The sequence below is a fragment of the Canis aureus genome, chromosome 23, assembly GCF_053574225.1.
Source record: "Canis aureus isolate CA01 chromosome 23, VMU_Caureus_v.1.0, whole genome shotgun sequence".
In the NCBI taxonomy this organism is placed as follows: domain Eukaryota; kingdom Metazoa; phylum Chordata; class Mammalia; order Carnivora; family Canidae; genus Canis; species Canis aureus.
This window is the reverse complement of record NC_135633.1, coordinates 3,762,666-3,780,426: the sequence shown is the minus strand read 5'-3', so window position 1 is coordinate 3,780,426 and position 17,761 is coordinate 3,762,666. Positions and strand designations below refer to the sequence as shown.

At 35.9% G+C, this 17,761-nt stretch overlaps 1 protein-coding gene across 5 annotated transcripts in view; it reads left to right on the top strand.

Moving 5' to 3' along the window:
- Positions 1 to 17,761, top strand: part of ANO3 (anoctamin 3) — a 373,740-nt gene that overhangs the window by 11,550 nt on the left and 344,429 nt on the right. The window lies entirely within an intron of this gene.

Sequence of the window (17,761 nt, the reverse complement as noted above, 5' to 3'; positions counted from 1 at the left end):
GGCCACAATGGAGAAAAGTCTCATAGCAAAAGCATGTAAAGAAACAGTGAGTTCTGTAGCAGAGTCAAGAGCATAGATTTTGGAAATCACCTGACTGATGCATACAAATGCTGCATATTTCATAATCTCTGGTGAAAATACAATAACCACAGAGAGCTTGGTCATTTTTTCATCTTGTTTTTTGCCTCAGAAGCCGAATGAAACTCTTCTCAACAATTTATCTCGTATCCTTATTATAGTTATCCTTTACATGATGAAGTGCTAAAAAGTAAAATTCTGTTCGCTCAATAAAATACATATGCAGATACTTTAAAATTTGAATTATAAAGGGCATTATTTCATCACAGATAAATGGTGGGCAAATAAGTGGAACTAGTGGATGTTCAAATATATACATCGTAATTACCTATGGGTCAACAATACAATGTAAGACCTAGCAAAATGTAAGGTATTGGTACAAGGTTAGGAAATAAGAGCTTCTGGGTAGCTCAGCTGGTTAAGTGTCGGACTCTTGATTTTGACTCAGGTCATGATCTCAGGATCTTGCGATGAAACCCTGTGTCGAGCTCTGGGCTTAGCGGGTAGTCTCCTTGAGATTCTCTCTCTCTCTCTTCCTCTGTCCCTCCCCCTGCTCTCTCTTTCTCTCTCTCAAATAAACATATCTTACAAAAAAAATTAGGAATTAATTGAAAGGAGACTATAACATGCTGGCTGCTTCAAGTGTTAAAGGCATTCATTCATTACATTAATACTTAGTAGCTATATATACAATGCACCATACACACATGTAAACAAAATGCAGCCCTGTGCCATATATACAGTGTACTTTGACACACACCCCTGAATGCATCGATGCGAGTGGGTGCAGCTGGTATCAACCCTATTCTTCCTGACATCCCAGACTTCAGTGGCATCACTTGCCCCATTTTCATCCATGAGTACTTAGCACTAGTTAGGGTCTTTTTCAGTTTTAGGCTCGTGTTGTCATCAAACCCTAAACAAGGTCAGTATTCAAATCTTCAGTGGTAGATGCTTACAAAGAAGGAATTGGCATCCATGGGCAAAAAGAGAGCCTGCATGGAGAATATTTCAATGTGGCCCCTGTGTAGATGTGTCCATGACAGTTTAATTTTGGTCTTTAATTTCCTGAAAGTTAAGCTAGGGAAGAGTCTTCTCCAGGGCTTATATTATATGTTTCTAAGTCAGAATGCCCCTTTATTTGTGATGATCTTCCCCTACTGTTTCTTTTTAATGTACACCTTATGGGTCTTGACTTGGCCGCCATTTTAATCCTCATCTGCATGAGCCTCCTCATCCTCCACAAATATCACATTATGTTGTGCATCCTCCGCCCATGTCATTTCATTCAACTCACCTGTTGGTTTTTTTCTTTTTTTTTCTCTATTTTTTTATTTGTGCTTTTGGAGCATGGTGACTCCAGCCGCTGTAATGCAGAACATGGGCGCCATCACAAAGGATTGCAATTGAACGCCTCTCCTACCTCCCAGGTCTAGTGAAGCAAGAGGTAGAAGCAATGTCCTGTGTTATTCTTTTCCTCTCCTAGTATAAGTAGCAGGTGTTAGAGCAAGGGATTTAGGATGGTTCTGGAGAGTCAAGTTAGAATTTTAATATTGTACCTCAGTCACATGTTGAATTAATTAAATTTCGCTAAGCTATTCTGGAAAACCAACACAGTATATTATCCTGTTCCTTAGGGTAGTGGTTTTCTGTCTCTCATGCGGTGAACTTTAGAGTTTAACTCTCATAGCACACAGAAGTTGCTTGTAAGCTGCTTGTAAGTCGGAACTGATCACTCAGGGGGAAAATGAGGTGACTATTCATTATAGTGTGTGCCAAAGGGAAAAATCAATGATAAAGGATATATGTTTTGAACTTTCAGAAGAAATAGATCTGTGTGGCCCCAAGAGAATAGAAATGGAAAGAAACTTGAAAGAGGGACAGACTGTTTAAAAGAAAGGAGGAAGTCACTCCTAGGAAATGAAAAGGAAATGAAATGACATGGATCGACCACAGTATATGGTGTCATAAAGTATTCATTTGTATGTCTATGCATACATGTGTTTGTCAGTTTTTTTTTTTTGCTTTTTTTTTTTTGTTTTTTGTTTTTTGTTTTTGCCACAATTACATACATACCTCTTTCTACCAGCATGAACATTCTGGATTTTTCTTGGAAGATCAACCTTTTTCCTCCTACCCTCTGATGATATAGTCTGTGCCCCTAATTTAAAGTGTGCCTGAGGTTAGCCTTCCTTCCAGTGATTTCAGTCACTAGGCTAATGAATTCCTTATGGGATGTTGTTCATTTGACTTGACTCTTCTATCAATTATAGTAGGAAGAGTTTTCAATAGTGATATGGTGATAAAATTTCTAGTTTTTGGTAGGACAGTGACAAGAAAAGGTCAGCTTGGTTAGAGTGAAAGATTGACGTTGTAGGAGAGTGGAAGGTAAGCTAAATATGGATAGAAGAGTAGGCCTCAAATGCTAAATTAATAATGTTGACCAGTACTGTTGATAGACACCTTGCTATTTCTAGGAGACCCACTTTAGCTTTCCTCACTTTTTAAAGTCAAGGCCTTGGTAACATTAGGCTGGGGCCACAGCCAAGCCATCATTATTAACTCAAGGAAGTAAAAAAACTGTGGCCTTAACCTCTGCTCTCAAGGTTCCTGGCCCTATACTCTTTTGCAGCTAAAATAGATAAAAACTAAGCCTCGTATAGAAGTTTAATGTGTCCCCAAGGCAACATTGAGATTTTCTCTTCCTCCCACTAAGAGAAATTTTTTTATTTAATTTGTAGGGGGAGGAGGAAGTGGCTAATCTTAGGCTGTTTACAGAAACTCCTCCTGGGGTCTCAGATTGGCCTAGCCTGTCCGATTTGTTCTATTTCAGGGTGGAATCCATGTGGGTCCTTCGTGTTCCTGTTTTCCATTTCATGCAGGGATCGGACCTAGGCATAAATTTATACTTGCAGAGCCACTGAGAGATGTCATGTTTAACCATCTGGTCAGAAACTGGGCTAAAGTTTCTTCTACCCTCTGAGAAGCTGTGGCTACAGAAGTTGTTGATGTTAATGACTTCCTGTGTTTGTATATACTCAGGTTACCAGAGGGGAGCAAAAATCAATGGATTTTATTTTCCTTATTTGAGGAAAATGATTTTTTTTCAGTGGGTGGTTCTAGGACTAAATATATAAGACCTGTCTTGGCAGTTGCAGTGTGTCACAGTTGCACCAGAGCACATTTTCGCCTTCTTTATGGAAACGTTCAGGGAGGTCTCTTATAAGAAAACTTACTTTGTCACATTCTGACCATGATGTTAGGGGATAAAACCATATTCTCTGAGCGGGTTTGCTTTATGACCACAGAGTATCCTACTGATTTAGAAAAGAGACTAAGCCTGTCCAATCAGAGTGGACTTTAGGACCTTGGTCAGGAAGGCTGAGCTTACCTTCCGAGCTTGGGAAAAGGGTATTGAGGCTGGAACTGAGACTTGAAGCAAGTAAGGGCCTAGTGTTGTCAGGGACTATCAGTGGAGACTAATTATAGAGAAAACCCAGAGGAAGCAGAGCCAAGAGATTGGTAACACTGTCATGTTTGAGTTTTAATCAGGTTCTAACTAAGGCTAATCTCAACCTGGAGCTCAGTCAAATTAAGTCCATTATGTTTTCCCAAACTAGTTTATATCAGGATTTATGTAGCTATTTCTAGTTTGGTATATAGGAGATATTTCCTCCTTCTGCCTCTCCCCTTGGAAGGCTCTTTCTTTTTCCTCAAAATTTCTCTCAAGGATCTTTCAAGTATTTCTCTTTGAAGCATTTTTTTTTCTTTGATACTGCTTGGCAGTTTGTTACTCTGTTATAATCTTTATCATATAACACAGTGATATGTTTGCTTATCTGTATCTCTCATAGTGTAAATTACTATAATCCATTTCATAATACTTATTTAGCACTTATTCTGTGTTAAGCTTTGGGGGTATAGGGCTGAGCAAGACAAGCATGGTTTGTGCTCTGTGTGAGGGCTGTTTCAATTCTCATATACAACAAATGCTTGCAAAATACTGAATTAGTGCACAATTCAAAACATATTTATCTCTGAACCTTTTTTTTTTACTAACATCACTCCACAGACATCTTAAATCTTTATTGAATATCCACCTTTGCCTTAATTTATTTCTTAACATTTTGAGAGCTGATGCTTCACTTTCATAAGCCATATATCTCAGATCTTCAAAGAGTTCCCAAATCAAAACTGCAGAAATATTTACCAAAGCAGATAAAACTCCCTCTGAATCATAATGTCACTGAAAGTTACATTTATAACACCATGTGGACACAGTCCGTACTTGCCACCCTTTCAATCTTCACTATCATTTTATCGTCTGTGTTGTAAAAAATATTACAGTGACTAGATCACTAATTGAAATGGTTTTAAAAAATACCTTTTCTTATTTCCATACACAGCAGACTATAGATTACGTTCAAGTGATAGATCAACCCCGACTTGACAATTCACTCTTAAGAGTCTCTAAAACTATTATGCCCAGGCAAGAACCAAGGAATAATGATATGTATTGGCTTTATTGTTTTTTTTTAATCTAACCCATCATCCTTAGTTGGACTTTTATCCTGCCTTATGCCAAGGCCCATTTTTCAAAAGAAATGTTTGCATGTGTGACTTTTCAGGAGTTATTATTTACTTAAATGATGAATGGAGAAAGGATGAGGAGAGAAAAATATCACGAGTTCATGCTGCTGGCTTTGATCTAAAGCTAAGTGACTCATATTATTCAACTTTATAAGTTAATAAATCAGAAGTGGAATTACATTGTGTATTTTCAATGTGGTCAAGAATATAGAAACCATGAATATCAAGTTCATGAATATCATTATTGTGGAATAGTAATAGAGTTCATTCAGTGGAACTCTAAGTTACTTGAAGTGATAATGATTTGTATATTCAAACTATTTTAAGTAAAATATTGAATATTTTTTTAATGTTGAATATTCCACGTCTGTGCATGAAGTTATATTTTTATTACTGTCCCTCAGAGCCTTGCAGGTTCCAATGTACAGCTTATCAAATGAAAGCTTGATCACTCGTAAAACCCTGATGGAGCTGTACCAGTAATTTCAGGCAAAACAGCCTTATTTATGCTCCTACTCTGCAGCTACATTGCAATCATTTATGAAAAAGTCACTTAAGAGTTTAGGATACAGCTGATGTTGGAAGCACTCCTGATCCCCTGGAGACTGGATTCAAGATATTAGCTTCCTTAGTTTTAACCTACCTACTCATATAATTGGTTGGATCTAAGATAAGACAATCAGCAACTAAAATTTCTTAGAAGTATCTTATCCAGAATTTCTAACTGACCTCAAATAATCTCCTAAATTCTATTTATTTTCAGAATGCCATTATTTTTTTATTTTAAAAAAAGCACTTTTTAAAAATCTGATGTATGGATCTTGATCAGGGATACATATAATGCACTGTTTAGTAAGGAAGATAGCCACTTGTCTGTTAAAATGCAACATGATTAGTGTTATAGTAAATTTATGAATAATGTGTTGTGAAAACACATTGACGGAAGTGATATGTTCTGACAGAAGTAGGAATGAAGCTACAGAAAAAAATAGCTTGAGGGAGGAGATATTTGCACAAAATGTTCATGAGTAGGATTTTTTCCATGAAGCTGAAATATGAGGAGGAAAGGTAGTACCGGTAAAGGGAACATCATGGTCAACCACAGAAAGGCATGAGAAAGCAACTTATAATTGAGAAAGCAAAAGCAGTCTTTAAAGCCATCCCTAAAACCACTAGAGATGTTTAATAATTCCTCTGAATTTTTAGAATGTCTTTCATATATTTGGTAGAATAGGTGTTTTGTTTTGTTTATGAGTTTCTTAGAATAACTCCCTTTATCAAACTCTGTGTTCTTAAGTGCAGGGGCCATTTCTAATTTATCTTGCAAAACATACAGCCCTTGGCAGCCATTCAACATAGTTGTCAAATGAATAGCGATGTAGCTGGACTGTGGGTTGTGTGAGACAGAGATTGGAAGATAAGGAGGTTAAGTTGGGCCAACTTGCAATGGGATTTGAATGTCAAAACAAAGCAGTTTAGCCTGTATTCGTTCAGTGAAGACAAGCCTCCAAATGTGTTTAACCAGGTTAGTGAAAGGGCCTGAGCTGTGCTATTGCTATTTCCCTCCCCAAAAAAGGGGGGGGGGGGATATTTTCTTTAGCCTCAGAATGAAGGCTAATTGTCTTAATAAAAATATTTTAGCTTGGTCACACACAACTCTTAGCATTTTTTATTTTGTTTTTGTTTTAATAATTAGGAGGCTCCTGATAGAATAGACACTGATTTGTGACGAAGAGGTCATTATCTGAACAGTGGGTATTTTGGTGTATGGTTAGCTTCAGCTGGAACAGATACTCCCAAGGGAAGGCACCTTATTCCAGAAACTTCCTCTGAAAACCTAAGGAATTTAGTGGCTTGACTAGGAACTTGTTTTAAATATGCTAGTCTCTAAGTATAAGAGCCAGTCATTCCCATAGGCATTGGATTGCACAGTCCTATTTCCAAGTAAAATGGCAGTTACATTAAAGCTACCAATCCATGCCTGAGAAACCATTGTCTAAGACCCACAGTGAAGCTTAAGCTTCAAATTTGTCCTCTGCTAGTAATTTTTACTCCATCACATCTTAAAGGAGAATCCTGAAACCTTTTAAGAAAAATGGAGTTACATGATATATGCAAAGGGCAAAGAAAGCAAGAGATGCTGACAGCCAATAACAGTATATTATTGTAGTTTCCAAATTACAGTTCAAGTTTCATGGTTTAGTTTCCTATTGAATATATCACAGAAACCTAAGCAATTTCTGATTGAGATAAAGAAATTGTCAAACATAATTTGGTTGTACATTTGGAAATTTGATTTAATTAGTAATTTGCAACTATTTAAATATCTGTTAACATGATTATAATACTCTTTTAATTTCTAAATTACTAATTTTAGCTTCTGGATTATATTACTTGAATCTTCCATAGATGCAAATGTCACCTTTCCCTGATTTCCTCACGTGATTCAATCAATTCTAAATGGAAATATTATGTTAGAAATTCTATATAATTAGAATTCTTCTTAAAAAAAATCAGAAATCTGGTGTGTGTTAATAAGCTTGGCCTATGTGTCTGAGTAAACTATTATCTTTATGTCTGTTTTCCCTATTTCTGTAATAATAACAATACCTTTTCCTTACTGGGTAGTATCAGAAAAAATTAGTTTATGTTTTAACATGAACAAACATCCCCAAGGAAGAGACAAGGGAGTATGCAGAGGATGTCAGCCTAATTATTATTTGACAAATGAAAATGATTTTCTGCTCCCAGTACAAAGCTATTTCTTAGACTGAAAAAATAAATGTGTAGAAAGACAAATTAATCAGAATATTCTCAATCAAAATGGTCTAGCTTAAGGCTAGTAAGTTATTTATTCTCATTTACAGAATAGTTGTACTGAGGTTTTGACGTGCTAGGGCATAATGCACATTGAAACATTAAGTTAGGCATAGAGCAGACGAATGAACATACAGGAAAGGAGCATTCTAGTGTGATGCTGTAGTTTTGCTTTGCTCATTTAAAAACTGTGTCTCACTTATAGTTAATTTCTAAAATAAATTCAAATTAATAGGAAATATAGTACCCAGAGAAATCATCTTACAAGGATTTTTAAAAATTAAAGCTTATTTTGAAAAATATGAATGGCTTGAACTAAATTAGATTTTTAAATCAGTAAATAATATTCTAAGGTATTGGGGATTTTTCCTCTATAACCTCTAGAAGTTTGAAAGAAGAATCTCAGCAATTCTTTTTTGTATCCATAGGCTAATTGCTTCATTAAGTGTTAAGATGTGGGTTTAAAGCCATATACCAAAAACAAAACAAAACAAAACAGAACAAAAAAACTAAATTAAAAAAAAATAATAAAGCCATATACCTCTCTTTACCAAGCATCTTGCATGAACCAGTGCCTTCAACTTCTCTGTTCCTTCAAAGTTTCTTTATCTCTAATAATAATAATAACAACAATAATTCATAAAGCCCTTACTCAGTAGCAGGCGCTGTTCTACATGCTTTTTCTAATTTAATTTCTTTAGTCCTCAAAATGGCTCAGTGAAGACGTTACTATAATTACAGAGAAAAACAACTGAGATAGAGAGATGTTAGACAGGTTCCCCAAGACCACATAGTTTGTAAGTGGTGCAGCAGGGGGGAATCCAGACACTTAATTTGCTAGTAGTACCTACACTACATTAGAGCAAGGTCAGTAAAACGTGAAACTTGTGAAAGTGACCCTGGGGCACTTTATTTTTATTAATATGCTCCATCGTAGGTCAATATCAAAATATCTATGAGGTAATGATGTCAAAATCTCTTGAAATGGTATGTAGATTAAAGATATATAATACCAAGCCTTTTCCACTTCATTTGCTGAGCATGGAGAATGGAAGCTCCCCACAGAGAGCCACAATCCCACAGATCATTTAATTGCAGAGAATTTAGTGATTTGAGAAATATAAAATGTCAAAACTAAAGATATTTCCTTGTATTATGAAAATATTATTAGCCTTCATCGAAGGAGAAAAATGGGCCTTAGGTATCCAAAGCAACTTTTTAAAGACTATTTTGATTAACATTTTTAACATATTTTGATTAACATATTTATTGAGCTTTTCCCACACACATACGCACACAGAGACATTATATATATAAAATAAAAGCAGTTAGCATGATTTTGCCTCGGATCTGAATGAGACAGCAGGCTTGAGTACAGTCATCTTGAGACACCACGGCCAGAACAAGAAAGGCATCAAGGTGGTCTTTTGTATTTTCATTTTTCTGATTCATTAAATTTATTTCATTTCAGAGTGTCTAAAGAATATGTGAAAGGGGGACCTAGCTGACTCAGTTGGTAGAGCATGCAACCCCTTGATCCTGGGGTTGTGACTTTGAGCCCCACATTGAGTATAGAGATTATTTAAAAGAAAATCTAAGAAATAAAGAAATAGAGAGATAGAAAGAGAGAGAGAGAGAGAAAAGAACAAACATGTTAGATCCTGATGTTGCATTCTAACCTTTTGCTTCAATAAAAAGGAATAACTTTTATCTCACCAGGTAAGTATATTCATTAAGTGAGCTGATATGAAAATACTGGGTAAACTGTAAAAACAATAAATGTATAATAAATAAACTGATTTGATTTAGTAGGAGTAATCATCATCATAATAATAGGAGAAATTTAATGAGAGTCAACACCAAATGCACTATACTTTGTACTGACATCTGTTGTTGCTTTATCACAAACTTGAGAGCAAATTCTATTTTAGTACACCAATGGATTCTTGTCATATTTTGTAGAGAAATTATTATATTCTTGACAGGGTCACGAGCTGACTTTAAAGGTCAAGTATGATATGTCTATGATGCAAATAGACAAAGTTTGCAGTGGGCCTTGGGATGAAAGAATAAAAATATTCTCTTTTTTTTTTTTTTTTTCTCTTTTTGTCTTTTTTTTTTTTTTATTGGTGTTCAATTTACTAACATACAGAATAACACCCAGTGCCCGTCACCCATTCACTCCCACCCCCCGCCCTCCTCCCCTTCTACCACCCCTAGTTCGTTTCCCAGAGTTAGCAGTCTTTACGTTCTGTCTCCCTTTCTGATATTTCCCACACATTTCTTCTCCCTTCCCTTGTTTTCCCTTTCACTATTATTTATATTCTCTTGAAATCTAAGGCAAAAAGCCGTATCAACTGAACTAGTCCGGGAGTTTCCCGTACCAGGGGCACCTAAAATCCAACTGATCTTTCCTATTAGTGGTTTTCAATCATTTCTGCATTTGTCTGGAAAGCGAATCACTCTCCAGGTATTAAAATGTTCCTTAAATGAATCTCTTGTATTCATACGTCCCAGCCACTGGACTCCCGACCATAGCCACTCACTATCCTAACAGAGTCTTAACTCAGGGGCCACCGTATCGTGAATAGCTTTCTTTATTGGAGCAGGGAAAGCAGAAATACGGTCCTGCTGGCCAAACCAGTGCACAGGCATTCAGGAATTACCTAGAAACAAATAAGAAAAGGAGAGGGAGAAGCAAAATGTAAGTGGTGTGCACAAAGGTTAAGTATATGTGCTTTTCTGTTGAAATTGGGGGGAAAAAACAATTCTGCATTTCCTGAAGAGATCATTGGTTTCTGGAAAGTATTAAACTTTTATATTCCAATTGCGACTTCAGCCCTCTGTTCCAAGACCTACTGTCTGAAAAATCATACAAAATTCAAGATTATAATATGCTCTCTATAAGACTGTGTATCATAGGTAAGGCAGTAACTTTTGGGGGAGTTAGATTTATTTTCTACTGGCTTTCTGTGATTGAGAATTGTGGACCTGGTTAACCAAGCAGCCATCCACCCACTCCCTAATTTTATATGGGTTGATCAAGTCCTACAGAGATTTCAGTGTGAATAATATGAACTTATTCTCTGTGAATATGATGATGGCTAATAAATAAATAAGTTTAATAAATGAATTCATAAACCATTGCCTCAACCAATAAATAACAGCTCCCTCCTGACTAGAAGGAGTGAATTTATTGATGTCGGTGTTGTATATTCCTCATCTCTGTTAAATATAAATCTTCTCCTTGTGGCCAAACATTCTGGTCTGATGGACTTCTCGTCTTCCATCATTCCTCCTTGACAATTTATCTCTTGAAAAAGAAAAAATTCTGCCATATCCTAGGTAGTCTGAAAGTCAAGTAAATCTTGGATCAGGAAGAAAGAATATAAATTTATAAGTCTTGTGTGTTCTAGGAGTAGCAGCCACTAGGAATATGAGTATTATATTATATTCTGGCTCAGAATTGTTGGTGGGAATTGTAAATAGCAGTCACATAAGTGTTGCCACTTCATTTGCTTTGTTTTATTAGGCATCTTTCATATATGTGTGCATGCCCACACACATATGCACACACATTCACATATGCATCTACTCCTGTGGTATAATATAAACTAGAATAAAATTCCATCTTAATTCAAATTAAATCCTTTAAATATATGTAGCTGCACAAACTTCCCCAGGTCAATATTTGATGCCATTTTTCCTAGACTCACATCTATCTCGATTCAACCATTTTCCAATACTTCTGAGGATCAGAAGTATACACTAAGCCTTTTTATATTAATCAGCATTTATTTAGTGGTTGTTATATGAAATATACAATTCCACCTTTTTTATGCAACCAAGTCTTTTATTGTTATTTTTTGATAGAGAATGAGAGAGAGGATGCATGCAAGTGGCAGAGAGGGGCAGAGGGAGGAGAGAGAATCCCAAGCAGACTCCACGCCCAGCACAGAGCTCTATGCGGAACTCCATCTCACAACCCTGAGATCATGGCCTGAGCCGAAATCAAGAGTCAAATGCTTAACTGACTGAGCCACTCAGGTGCCCCCGTGCAACCAAGTTTTTAAAGCTATGATTATTTAACCAAATGTTCAGTAGCTTCAATTGGATATTTCTCAGGGACACTGTATGCAAATACAGTCATCTGAGCTAATTTTTCACTTTTATTCAACATGTGATGAAAACAAGTTTCTTACTTCGTCAAATTATGGACGTAATTTTAAAGTTCACTTTTGTTTCTTTGAAGAAATGGGGGAGGGGGAGTGAGAAGAATTGGATCTTGAAGAAAAGTTAAACTATAGAAGTGAGTAAAGTAGCAGAAGGCAAATGAGGCAACGAGGAAAGGTGTCAACAAATGGCGACCTTTCTAGACCTAATCAAGACTATTTTCACATAATAAAAGTTCTCCTATAAAATAGGAAGTAGATCCCTGCAGTAACTCAAATCTCAGATTGCTGATTCTGGTAAGATGACTTTCTAGTACTATCCTGATGAATCTCCTTTAAGTCTAATTAGAGCATATTATTCACTCGGTGGTAACTATCCTTTCCTAGATGAATGTGTGGTCAGGGAAAACCTGGCTTAGGATCTTTCAGGAACTATAAGGAAAAAAACTAATTCTGAGATTACAGGAACTAACGAGTCTTCCCATCATTCCTCCTTGACAATTTCTGTAACACTGTATGTGGGGGGAACTAAGGACAATAATCAGCCTGGAAGTTTCTGGTGTGTGAACAGTCTTAAGAGTACTCTTCTCATACTAATACAGCTAATCTCAAGGTGAACTTCAGAAACATTCAAGTTTTCTGCTTTTTAACAAACTAAAATAAATGATATACTTTGATGTACAAATTAATAAAGGTGAGATGAAAATGTTTGTGTACCTGAAATGTGTAAAAGAAGGTCTATTTCAAAGAATCGGTCTTTATTCATTTAAATTTGCATCTATCTCTCTCTTCAAAGTATGTTACATTTAAATGTTTCTTGATTTGATTTCTATTTGAACTACTGGAAGTTTAATTAGATTTTTTTGAATCCAGATTATAATTTAGTTTATCCACATATAGCTTTTAAGAGGAAACTAATTTTAGGTATTTGTTCTGAACATTAGTTTAATTTCCAAAGCTTTTTATAATAAGGGAGTTTCAAAAGAATAATTTTCATGTACGTGACCTTTCATGTTATACCAGCACATGGATTTTCAAACAAATATTTGTCTCTTGAAATAAAAATTACAATATAATATGCCAGTCTCCTAAATTGGCAAAATAAAACCAAGTTACAAATGCTGCTTCTCTAAACCATATATCTATATTTACGAATATAACTATCAAAATTGCATTTTTTTTTCTGTTTTGCTTTCAGGGTTAAGGGGTTAAGTGATGGTGGTTTGTAAGATAGGCTAGGACATTCCAGGTTTTAAGCATTTACGACTATCAGGGTCCACTATCTGCTTCCCATAAAGAACTATTCATTCAAGAGTTAGGCTTGGATTCTGTCAAAAATGTTCCACATTATAACAATAACCCTGACATAGATTGCACCGACAGTGTTTGGTGTGCAGCTCCATCCAGAGCTACAATCTCAAAAATAGTTTGATTCCTCTTTATATTCCATCTTCTACTCAATTTCTTCATTTCCTTCCCCATCTCAGCAGAATATTCTTAGAGTTTTCAGAACAGATTTAGGTTAAACATTCTATGCTCATGGATTGAAAGAACAAATATTGTTAAAATGTCTATACTATCCAAAGCAATCTACACATTTAATGCAATCGCTATCAAAATACCCCCTGCATTTTTCACACAGCTAAAACCAACAATCCTAAGATCTGTATGGAACCACAAAAGACCCCAAGTAGCCAAAATAATCTTGAAAAAGAAAAGCAAAGCCAGAGGCATCACAGTTCTGGACTTGTAGTCATATTACGAAGCTGTAGTGATTAAGGTGGGAGGGCACTGGCACAAAATTGGACGTGCAGATCAATGGAACAGAATAAAAAATCCAGAAATGAACCCACAACTATATGATCATCTAATCTTCAACAAAGCAGGAAACTATGTCTAATGGAAAAAAGAAAGTCTCTAACAAATGGTGTTAGGAAAACTGGACGGCAACATGCAGAAGAATGAAACTAGACCACTTTCTTACACCATACTCACAAATAAATTTCAAATGGATGAAATACCTAAATGTGAGACAGGAAACCATCAAAACTCTAGAAGAGAAAATAGGCAGTAATCTCTTTGACATCAGCCGTTGCAGCTTCTTACTAGATATGTCTTTTGAGAGAAGGGAAGCAAAAGCAAAAATAAATAAATAAATAAATAAATAAATAAATAAATAAATAAATAAATAAATAAATACAAAAAACTATTGAGACTTCAGGATAAAAAATCTTCTGCACAGTACATCTGCATAATTAAAAGACAGCCTTCAAAATGGAAGAAGACAAATGCAAATGACATATGTTAAATAAAGAAATAATTTATCAAACTCAACACCCATAAAACAAATAATCCAATTAAAAAATGGGCCAAAGACATGAATAGACAGTTTTTCAAAGAAGGCAAACAGGTGGCCAACAGACACATGAAAAGGTGTTCAACATCACTCATCATCAGGATGTACATATCAAAACTACAGTGAGGTAACACCTCACACCAGTTTGAATGTTTAAAATAAAGAACACAGGAAACAGCAGGTGTTGGTGAGGATGCAGAGAAAGGGGAGCCCTCTTACACTGTTGGTGGGGATGCAAGCTCGTGCAGCCACTCTGGAAAACAGGATGGAGAGTCCTCAAAAAGTTAAAAATAGAGCTACCCTATGACCCAACAATTGCACTACTGGGTATTTACCCAGAGGACACAAAGATACTGATTCAACCTGATGCTGATAGCAGCATTTTCAACAATAGCCAAATGATGAAAAGAGTCCAAATGCCCATCAACTGATGGAAAAAAGATGTTTATATATATAATATATATATTATAATGAAATATTACTCAGCCATAAAAAAGTATGAAATCTTGCCATTTGCAACAATGTGGATGGAGCTAGAGAGCATTAGGCGAAGTGAAATAAGTCAGAGAAAGATAGATGCCATATGATTTCACTCGTATGTGGAATTTAATAAATAAAACAATTGAACATCATGAGAGAAAAAGAGAAGCAAGCCAGAAAACAGACTCCCAACTATAGAAAACAAACTGAGGGTTACTGGAGGGGGGTGGGCAGTGGGATGGGTTAGATGGGTGATGAGTAATTAAGGCGGCACTGGTGATGAGCACTGACTGTTGCATGTAAATGATGAATCGCTTGATTCTACACCTGAAACTAACACTACACTGTATGTTAACTAGCTGGAATTTAAATAAAAACTTCAAAATCAAGAAAGCCAAAAAAAAAAAAAAAAACCTACGAAAAAGATAAAGTATCGTGTATTCACACAATGAATGGAGCATCAAAATAATAATTAATAAAGTATAAAATAAAGAACCAGATTTACGTTTATAGAAAAGTTGAGGAAATAATACAGAGACTTCCCTATATACCCCATACCTGGTCTTCCCTATTACTAACATCTTGCGTTGGTTTGGCACGTTTGTACAATTAAGAAACCAATATTCATGTGTTATTATTAACTAAATTCCATATATCGTTTTCAGATTTCTTTAGTTTTTACCTGTAGTCCTTTTGTTGTTTCAGCACCTCATGCAGTATCACCACATTACTTTTACGTGTCATGATTCTTTAGGGTCCTTTTGGCTGCAATAATTTTACAGATTTTCCTTATTCCAGCTTTGAGTACTGGTCAGGTATTTTATTGGAAGTCCCTCAACTTGTGTGTCTTATTCTTATTTCATGTTTAGATGGGGATTATGTGTTTGCGGGAGAAGAACCACAGGTGTAAAAAGTCATTGCACTATATCATACTTTCAACATGACTTATGACTGTCATAATTGACCTTTACCACCTGACCGGAGTAGTGTTTATCAGGTTCCTCCATTATAAACTTTTTTTTTTCTCTTTACCATATCATACTCTTTAGAAGGAACTCACTCTGTACAGCCTGCACTTAAGGAGTAGGGAGTTACGTTCGGTAGAGGCAAACCCTTGAGGGAGCATCATCTAGATAAATTATTTGAAATTCTTCGGAATGAGTTTTCTCCCATTTGTTTAGATTTTCATTTATTTTTATCAGTATGGACACATGGCTACTCCTTTTATACTTTGGACTTTAACACAACACTACTCTGTTGCTCAGATGTTCCAGCTTTGGCCATTTGGAGTTGTTTCAGTTGTCTCCTGGATTGCTTGATGTACCGCTGTCATGATGACTTATTTTTTTTTTCCTTTATGAAACACTCCCTACTTTTGGGCAATATAAGATATTACAGAGTCACCTTGTATATTTCTTTCCCCAGCCCTACTCTAAACCATTTCTCTAAAAACTCTGGGTTTTTTTTTTTGGGGGGGGGGGTGTTGTTTGTTTTTATTGAAGAAAGGTATTCAAAACCAAGATCAGGGCATCAGGTATGCATCTTGGTTTTGTAATATCATAGCCTTTGGGCTCTCTCAGCTTAAAAAAAAGTGAACTGTATGTGTGCATAAAGACCTGTATATAAACATATACCCATACATATTATCACCATATGCAACTACCTCTGTCTATGTTGAGCAGCACATGAGTTCATGCTGGTGTAGCCGACCCCAACCCATTACCCCAGGATCGTTCTTGCCTCCCATCTTGTCTGTAACACCCTACTGTCGACAGCGAAGAAACTTGATTCCCACCATCTACCACCCATTAACTTTTCAATCCCGGTGATGTACAGTGTTATCAGAATTGCTAATCCTCATCACACATGACTTTACCTCCTAGAACACAGTATTTGGATACAATTTCTTGTCTTTAATCATCAGATTCCATCCTTCTATACAATTTCTTGTCTTTAGTCTCCCAGATTCCATCCCTTTCTCAACTTACTCAGTACCCCACTCCCTTCAGCTACGTGGTTTCATACATTTGCAATACATGGAAATGGCTTTGTCACATTCTTCCTTCTATCCTTAAATGCCCTGACTACCTAAAATATTTTTTTTTAATTTCTATATATTAGCGTTTGCTCTTTGTGTCACAAAAGTTCTAAAGGTTCAAACAAATGTGTCGTGTCATATAACCCTCACTGCAGCATTATAGTAGTTTTATGTCTTAAATATCAGTATTGCTGCACTCGTCAACCTCCTTCCTCCCCAACACATGGCAACCACTGATCATTTTTACTGTCTCTGTAGTTTCCATTTAGAGAACGTCATGTAATTTGGAATCATCCTTATGCAGCCTTTTCAGATTGGCTTCTTTCATCTACTAATTTGCATTTAAGGTTTATCCATGCCTTTTTGTGGTTTGATAGCACATATCATTTTATTGCTGAATGATATTATGTATACAGTGTATTTAGCCCTTCACTGACTGTAGGGCCTCCTTGAATGTTTCCAGTTTGGGGTGATTATTAATAAAGCTGCTAAAACTTTGACCTGCCAGGTTTTGTAGAGACCTAAGTATTCAATCAATTTGGTAAGTACCTAAGAGCATGAGTGTTAAATTATAGAGTCAGATCACATTTAGCTTTGATTTAAGTACCCAGACTACCTTCCTAAGGGGCCGTGCCATTCTGTATGCATTCCCATCAACAGTGATTGAGAGCTCCAGTCGTTCGGCATCATGGTCAGCAATTTGTATTGTTACTTTTTTTCTAGCCACACTAATGCGAATGGTGGTATTTGTTATTTTATTTACAATTCTTTAATGACAAGATGTTGAACAACATTCATATGCTTATTCGCCACCCGGACATCATCTTTGGTGAATTGTCTGAACAGATCTTTTGCTCAGTTTTTAACTGTGGTGGTGATTTTCCTACGACAGAGTCCTTAAGTTCTTAATCTATTCCTAGATTTCATATTCAAGTCCTCCAGCTATTTGTTTTGCAAATATTTTCCCCAATCTGTAACTTATCTATTCCTTAACAGTGTCTTTCTCAGAATAAGAGTTTAAGTTCAATAGCGTCCAACTTGCCAATTCTTTTTTCTTCCATACATGGCACTTTTGCTCTATCTAAAAATCCCTGACTAAATAAATAAGTAAATAAATAAATACATCCCTGATTAGGTCCATGATCATATACATATCCTCTTCTATTATATACTGGAAGTTTTATAGTTTTTTGTGTATTTTATATTTTGTCTATAGTCTATTTAGAGTTG